Consider the following 6917-nt stretch of genomic DNA (forward strand, 5'->3'; position numbering starts at 1 on the left):
ATTTTCGAGCTCGATGCCCATGCCTTGCGCCGCATACAATTCTCCACATTGGATAGATCTTTGCGTTCTCTTGGGATAGTTTTCTACAACGTTAAAATAATCCTCATTTTCTTTTGTTGCACCCGTGTTCTTTGACTTGCTCCGAGTGAACCCACCCCACACTCTTCTCTCTGTTCTCTCACTCTCTCTCCTCCCCCTGCCAAAAGTTCGCTCATCAACACTCTCTCTCTTCCCCTCACTCTCTCTCTCTCTCTCTCTCTCTCTCTCCTCCCTAACCCACTCACCAACGATTATTTAGTCTCTAACTAACTCCCCTTAACTCTCTCTCTAAATCTCACTCCCACTCACCCTCTCTCTCTCTCTCTCTCTCTCTCTCTCTCTCTCTCTCTCTCTCTCTCTCTCTCTCTCTGTGTGTGTGTGTGTGTCCACGCGCGTACACACTCCTTTCCTTTTGTCTTTTTCACCACCTCCAGCCTTCTCTCTGTCGTGTACCGCACGCAACTGTCACGCTGCTCGTACTGAGCCACTTCAGCACGCGTGCACCACACCTCTCTCTCTTTCTCTCTCTTGCTAGGTACCGTGCGCCTGCTGCTCCTCTTTGCCGCTGATACGCTGCCGTGCCAACTCACTCACACCCTCTCTCTCTCTCCTCTCTCTCATCCACCTGCACGCTGTATACCCATTCTCTCTCCTCTTTGCACTCCGCAAGTGTGCACGCTCTCTTTCCCTTCCCTCTGCTTGTGCGTCGGACCTGGATTCCCTACAGTCGCACTCGCCACACCACTGTCAAACACGCCAGATCCGGATACTCACGCTGTTAGCCCTTCGTGAAGTCAACGCTGCAGCCAGGTAACTATACATGTAAAAGTTTTTTTTATTTTTAGTTTATTTAATTTACAATATTTAATTACAAAATTTAAAACATTTAAAAGTCCAATATAAAAATTAAAATTTCAAAAATCCAATAAAAATAAAAAATAAAATCAGATAAAAGAAATACAAAAAATAAGAAAGAATTTTTTTAAAAAATCCAATAAAAAAATAAAACGAGGATTAAAATTCACAATTTGTTTTGAAAAAACATAGCAATTTTTTTAAAAAATAAAAAAACTCATAGAAAATCATAAAAAATTAAAAATTGACACAAATAAGTCACAAAAATAATAAAAAAATCGTATAAAGTCACAAAAAATTCATATAAAATCCAAAATTATCCGACAACCATTTATGCACCTTGAGAATGTTCCATCATGCTACCCTTTCATATTTGATATTTCTTAATTTCCATATGTCTCAGTAAATAATCCCAGTTTTATTAATATTTCCAATGTTAATAAGTACCCCAATAATGCGCGTATCCCAATGGCATTTTTTCCCCACTGGGTACTTTCCCTTTGGTCATTCACGTATTAGACCCTAATTTAGAACCTCATCATTCTACTTCCCTTGTATATACTTTCCATAAATAAAAATCAGCCTCATCATTATGGTATTACAACGGACAAATGCAACATCATCTCTCACAACAGACATATTCCGACCAAGAAGATGCTACAACAAATTGAACCTCATCAACAAATTCAACGACCAATGAAGAAATCAGCCCATCAACAACCAATCAAAACCTTCCACAGCCTCCACGAACACTTTTCAATAGTGTCCGAGGACGGGCACTAAAATTGGAAGGGGGGAATGTTAATTGTCAACGTCAGTGAACAGAAGTTGCTAAAGACTGAAGACGTACGAATGCACATCAAAGATCAACACAAAGAAGCAGTAAAGATTGGAGTTACACATTTCTCACTTTTTCCCAAAATGGTCATGTATTGTAAATTCCCGATTTATTTCAAGCCATTGTAATATTTTAATGTGTTACCGGCTCAATGGGAGTTCCAAGTTGTAAAGAACAAGTCAGTTAGTGTGCCTCGGTTGTAGAGTCAGTGAGTGGTGGAGCCCTGAAGGCCTTGGACGCCCGGACATTGCATATTTTTACCCTAGGTATATAAGGCAGTGTGTAAAAGAAATTAGGGTTCTCAAGCTCATTTGTTCAGAGCACTCTTTGGTGAGAGCTCTTGAGGTGTGTGGCTATGGAGTCCTTGAGCTTCTCCTTGCTCATGTGATTTGGTTAACACTAATCAATGCTTAATTCTCTTTCACTATGCCTATCTCATGCTTCTTATGATTACCTATGATGCTTTGATTAGCTAGATCTTAAATAATTAGTGATTAATCCCTCTCTAATCTTGCGTGATTTCCCTCTTTTGCTTGTGTGTGCATGTAGATTTGATTGGAGTGTGGTGCTCGATAGATCTATGTGTGTGTGCTGGTGATTAATGTGTTGCATGATAGGATTAGTGTTGTGTGCGTCTTGCAATCGTTAGTGTGTGTGTGATTGGGTTGATTAGAGGTGAAGAGAAGTGGATGTGGAGATTTCCCTTCATTGTGGCTTAGCTCCTGCATAGGCCGAGAAGCTCACCTCGTAGAGTCAATCATTCGTGTTGCCATGATTAGATCATTAATTGTGTGAGTGTTTCCATGCCCTAGCCGGGTCACTCCCTCCGGATTGAAAATTTTGTTGGTTATTGGAGCTATGCAACGATGGGACCCCCAACACATACACTTTTTCCAACTCATACGCGCCATTCGAAAAAACATGCTTCACTTTGTACAGCCCCTATCATCTATCCCTCAACTTCTTTTGAAAAGTGAAGTCCAAGCTTTCATCTTGACAAAACACGAGGAATTTACTTAATTCCCCACCTCACACATCACCACTCAAGAGCTCAATGAAAATTATCCCCAAACCCAATTTTAGCTCCGAACGGCTCAACCTACAAGCCCTTGTCTACCCACACACGCTACATAGTGAGTCGAGTTAATAAAGGCTTGAAAGCACACTTGATGGTGACCAAAAGACACAAGAAAAACCATACAAAGTTAAAAAATCCATCCACAAAATACCTCTCTCAAACCATTGCAAAAGATTCACCAAACTCCACGTTGTTGTTGGACTCTTTGGTGTAATCCCCAATAGGCGTTTTTCATAGGAAAAATACCAAACGAACTCCAAATTCCACCAAGTTTTGTAGGCTTGATCTTTGATACCTAAACTTCATGGTCCCACATACCAAAATTCTATTTTTGACCATTCTAGGGCAGTCCATGCATCATTGCATATCAAGTGCTGCATATAAATAGTTACCACATGTTGTTGCTGCCAAATGTGGTTGGAGATGTAAGGTGGAAAATGCAATGCTATGGGTGTCTATAGGTGCAAGCTAGAGTTCTATAGTAGATATGAAGGCCTTGGGTAGGTGACGAGGTTGAGAGATGTATGCTTGGTGTGTTTTCTAGGCCAAAAGGACTCCATGGTGGGCCCACCAGGTTGGCTAGTCGAGGAGTCTTAAGTGCTAGAATTGTGCCTTGGAATGTGTTGTTCAAGATTATCTAGCTATGAGCTGGTTTAGACGGATTCTCAAATGGAGAAACAACGTGAAAGATATGGTAGTGCTTTGTAGATCCCCAACAGACTGGGTAGGTGTAAGTGAGCGATCAAAGCTGATGTCAATAGATGGATTTGAAATGATCAAATAGTGGTAAATGTTAGTCTTTTTAAATGTAAGGGGCTCCTCCTAGACCTTACTTTTGACTATCGCATCTAAGCCATCGGCTATAAAAGGAAAAAGAAAATAATAGGAAAAAGATGTTTGAGTAAATTTGGGTTCAACTCAAGCACCAAAGTATACTCATGAGACACTTTCGGTTTATACCATGGGGACATGGGCATAACCAATGCATGAAAATTAGCTTTTCACTTTGAGAAAATTAACATTAAGAAAAAGCTAAGGAAAAGGGAAAAGATAAGGTAAAGAAAGAAAAAGGAAAAGAAAAAGAAAAATAATGAAAAGAGAAGATAAGGATAAGGTGAGTAAGTAACTTGTTGAAGAAGTTTTGAGAAGAAAGATAAGTTATCAAGATAAGTTAACAAGAACTTATCGATAAGGAAGATAAGCTATCAAGATAAGTGAAGGCATTTATCTAAAATATGCATTTAAATAGGGCTTCTCTTCTCATTTTAGACTTCTCTCCTTCATTTCTCAAGGTGCAAACTTGAGAGTAGGCTTGAGAAAGCCATACCTAAGCCTCTTTCACACACACACACACCCTCTCCAAGAGAAGCCATGGCCAAAATCCTAATCAAGTTTGTCAAAACTTGATCTTCTGCTTCACATTATCCTCTCCCTCTCCTCTCTCCTAATTCTCAAGCTTTCCATAGCTTGAATTCCCTTTGTCTCTTGCCATTCTCTCATTCAAGTAGCCAAATTGGTGGTTTTCAAGTGAAATGAAGAGGGAAAGAGATGATTACATCAACACATTTCTTCAATACTCTCCCAAATTGAGGAGAAGACTCTACCATATACACACTAGGGTGATATTTTCTTGTTCTCTTTATGTTATTGCACTTTATTAAAAGTGATTTACTTTTATGCTTACTTAAATTCATGCTTAAGCTTTCTCATTTCCGGCCATAAGCAAATATTTTCTCCTGAGAAGAAGAAATAACTTCTTAAGAAGTTGTTTATTTCTAATTAGGGTTCCTTTCTAATATTAGCCAGCCACGTTGTTAACCACTAACACAATGTTATTTCTAGTTTTGTTATTTTAAATTTCCTAGACTAATATGGCATAGAGAGAGTAGAAAAAGCACTCTCTTTAACCATAGGTGATTGGAGATCATATTTACCTAAATAGTATGCCTGATTGAATGGTGACTAATATGCTTAATTAGAAACCTTTTTATTGATTTTTAAGTTACTTTTATTATTTTATCTAAATTACTCTTTTAAAGGTAAATGTCATTAATCGAAGGAAATTTAGTAATGGAATTATTTTTGGAACTAACCTTATTTTTCAAAAGAGGAATTATTATTTCTCCAAAAGAAATGCTCTTGCTTTTGCATAATTTATGTGTGCAAAAGTTTTAGTGACATACTAAGTTAATATCCAGATTTCAAGAGGGAGTTGAGTTTTGAAGGGTAAATTTATCATAACAAAATTTTGAAAAGAAGATTCCCATTCCAAATAAGGTCATTTCCTTCCTTCCCACTTGTCAATTGGAAAATCCCAAATCTTTAAGCCTCTCCTAGCTGTGTGATTAATCCTCCCAAGAAAAGCAAGAGGTAAGCCTAAACCCTATCTTAGGAAAAATTTAATAGTCATTCATACTCCATTGCATGAGCATTTTGCACGGCACTATCATGTCCACTATAAGGAACTTCACAAATTTCTCTTACATTACCATTCATCGAAGGATTCTACTCTGTCATAAATAATCATTTAATCTTGCATAATCAATTAAATGAAGTTTTGGATTCTTTGTCTTAAGATCACAAGTTGATGCATTCTAAATGTTAATGTTTACTACTCATGGTTCACACTTAAGCTGTAACATTTAATGGTCTAGTAACTTGTGTGTAGCGGAAAATAGCATGAACATAGTGAGAATTTCATTAGAATAGCTTCCTAATGCGAATAACAAGAGTGCTTGGGTGGAGAGAGCAACAAAAAGTATAACACCTAGTTAGATAGCATGAACAATACTTCAAAAGAGAGAGAAATTAAGCAATTGACAATAGTTGAGGACCAGATTTTCATGGAGCCGGTCCCCCCTCCAAAAGGCTTTGTATTATGGTTTCTCCTATCAAGAGAGACATTGTACAATACAATTCTTTTTGTTCCTTCAACACTAGCTAGTGCAATGAATATGGAAACTTCATGCACTAAGCAAAACACTTATCAAACACAACATCAATTCCCTCACGGTCTCAGACCCAAGACCTCACACACCTTCAAAGATGGTGAGAGCTAGCGGGGTATGAGAGTAGATTGAGAGAAAGGAGTATTCTTACGAGAAAGATGTACATCTCCTCACATAATCACTCAGATTAGCATATCTTAGCTTAGTGATTAGCATGGTAGAGGAGATGAGCATGCATTGAAGCTTGGATCTTGGTTGGATTTTCATCACAAAGACAAGAGTTGTTGGTGTAGGCCTCCCTTCTCACAAGCTTGGAGTAGGTGGTAAGCTTTCCATTAAAGCTTGAGAAGGAGAGAGAGTCTTCTTTGCTTCACACATGAGATTGTGTGAGTGTGTGTGTGATAATGCCTCGCAAAAATCACCCCCCTCTCTCTATTGGTCGACTCCCCTTGCTAATTGCTCATGTTACAGCCCTATTGGACCTCCCCAAGCCTAGCCAATGGAAATTAAGCAGCATAGGTGTTAGCCTTCTGACATGTGTTCCCCTTTCCCCTTTTTTGAGAGCTTTAGGTAATTAATAAATGCAACTAAACTCTCATTGGACCCCTTTGCCTTTGGCCAATAGGGATAAGGCAAGCCATTGGGCTGCTAAATGCTCATTGGTCCCCTTGGGAGACTGTCCAATAGTCTTCTAGAGAGCTTAATTCCTATTTGTTCTTTTATTAAGTGTTTCTAAATTAAATAAATTAGATCTACTCTAGCTTAATTCTCATTGGTCCACCTCCAAGGCCATCCAATAGGATTTGAGTACACCTTGTGGGCATTTGGCCTAGGGAGATGACATGTGTCCCTCTTTCCCCTTGTGTACAAATGAAGCTTGTGCGTGTGTGTGGGTGTTTCTCTCTCATCCCCTACTTCTTGGGCTTGCCCCCTCCTATGTAGGGACTTGTGAAGACTTTTGTACACACACACACAAAGCATCCAAATCTCCTAAGCTTTGACCTTTGGACACAACCTTTGAATTTTGGAACCTTAGCATTTTGGAAGTCTTAATGGGCTGAACCTTAGGGTCTTTTAAGCCCATTGTTTGCACATTGCTCTTTTGCATATGCCCCCCCCTTTGGATCCCTACTGTGGCTGGTCTGCTAGCTTAACCAAT

This window comes from Adiantum capillus-veneris, chromosome 1 (assembly GCF_014529385.1).
Source record: "Adiantum capillus-veneris isolate H3 chromosome 1, ASM1452938v2, whole genome shotgun sequence".
NCBI lineage: Eukaryota > Viridiplantae > Streptophyta > Polypodiopsida > Polypodiales > Pteridaceae > Adiantum > Adiantum capillus-veneris.